Raw genomic sequence first — 1,615 nt, forward strand, 5'->3', positions numbered from 1 at the left:
AAAAAAAAAAAAACATATTTGCTGTTTGACTCTGATTCCTGGCACAGAGCTTCAAAAATCCTTGGACTTCTTTGAGAGACAGGAGTGTCTTTGTTATGCTAATGAGCTGACTGATGATGGCCAAGGCCACTAGATAGATGGAGGCTGATGGCTAGAAAAACTGACTGTGTGAACCAGGAAACTTTTCATTCCACTCCAACTTCTGGGGACAGGAGAGGGACCGGAGATTGAGTTCCATTAGGTGGTCAGTGAGTTAGGCAATTAACGTAGTGAAATCGCGATTAAAACTCTGAAACACTGAGCCTTGGGGAGCTTCCTGGCTGGCACAGACACTGATGTGTTGGGAGCGGGACGGGCACTGAGAGGCCATGAAGCTCAAACACCTGCTCCACAGACCCGGTGGTCCCAAGTGCCTCTTCACCTGCCTGTTCATTTCTATCCTCTATTATAAACAGGTCATTATAAGTTTAGCACTTTCCAGAGTTCTGTGAATTTTTCTAGCAAATTATCCAACCAGAGGGGGGTCATGGGGATCCCTGAATTTGTAGCAGGCTGAAGAGAAGTATGGCAACTTAGGGATACCTGAGTTGCACTGGTGTCTGACGTGGGGGAGTCTTGTGGGACTGAGCCCTTAACTTGTGGGGTCCGCGCTGAGTGGTTAGTGTCAGACCTGAATTGAATTGCAGGACACCCAGGTGGGGTTGGAGAATTGGCTGTAGGACATAGAAAAAATCCTGTATAAAGCCACCGAGTTTTGGGATGGTTGGTTTCTAAGTAGTAATTACTGATATACCATGTAAGGGACAATTCAGGGCAGAGAGGTAGCAGGGGGTGACTGCAAAGCTTCTTCAGCAACAGACTATTTGAGAAGTGTGAGAACACACACACACACACACACACACACACACACACACACACACACACACGAAGCCTATAAAACAGCAAGACAGTGAGTGGCCTGCTCAGTCCAGAGTTTCTGGCTCCTCACCCACTAGCTCAGTCCCCAAAGGCAGCCACACTCCATCCCTTGGCTTAGATTTCACAGTACAACACAACCCCTCTGTATTAGCCCCCAGAGCACAGAAGGCAAAGGTACCAAGGCACAGAAACGCTGCCTAAAACAACGGTGCCCAGGGCGGCTCTTCAGCTTACCCAAGGCCCTGCTCTGGGCCAGGTAAACCGCAGGCATCGGATGCCACGCAGGCCCACTTACCTTTTGCAGGATCGTCGTGGCTAGTTCCTCAGTCAGCTCCTCCTTGTGGTCCCGCAGGTAACTGGCCTCATGCTGCTTGTCCTGCAGAGGGAGGGAAGAAAACGGTCTCATGCTAGGGATGAGTTTGGGGGACTTAGCGTCACTTTTTGGGAGTCCTGACCGCAGATGCAGGGGGAGGTGGGGCACTGCTCCTGTGACGCTGGTTTCCTGACGACCTGTACTCTCTCCCCGCCGCCCTGACCCACACCTCCCCACAGAGAGGAGGAGCGGGGCTGTACCAGGCTGTCCCCATAGGCTTCTGCTTTGGAAATTGCCTCCTCGATGGCCTCTTCAGCCACGCGTAGGGCGACAGCCAGTGTGTCCATCATGCTGTGTCCTAGACGGGAAACAGAACATAGATCA

At 51.5% G+C, this 1,615-nt stretch overlaps 1 long non-coding RNA gene across 1 annotated transcript in view; it reads right to left on the minus strand.

Annotated features, from left to right (window-relative positions):
- Positions 1–1,213: 1,213 nt before the first annotated feature.
- The window catches only part of LOC105310565, a 5,998-nt gene continuing 5,596 nt past the window's right edge, over positions 1,214–1,615 (minus strand). The window contains exons 2-3 of the long non-coding RNA XR_897520.1: positions 1,492–1,589; positions 1,214–1,294 (exon numbers count right to left, since the gene is read on the minus strand). This is a non-coding gene — a long non-coding RNA (uncharacterized LOC105310565). The remainder of the gene's footprint in view (positions 1,295–1,491; positions 1,590–1,615) is intronic.

The sequence above is a fragment of the Pteropus vampyrus genome, unplaced genomic scaffold (assembly GCF_000151845.1).
Source record: "Pteropus vampyrus isolate Shadow unplaced genomic scaffold, Pvam_2.0 Scaffold6262, whole genome shotgun sequence".
Classification (NCBI taxonomy): domain Eukaryota; kingdom Metazoa; phylum Chordata; class Mammalia; order Chiroptera; family Pteropodidae; genus Pteropus; species Pteropus vampyrus.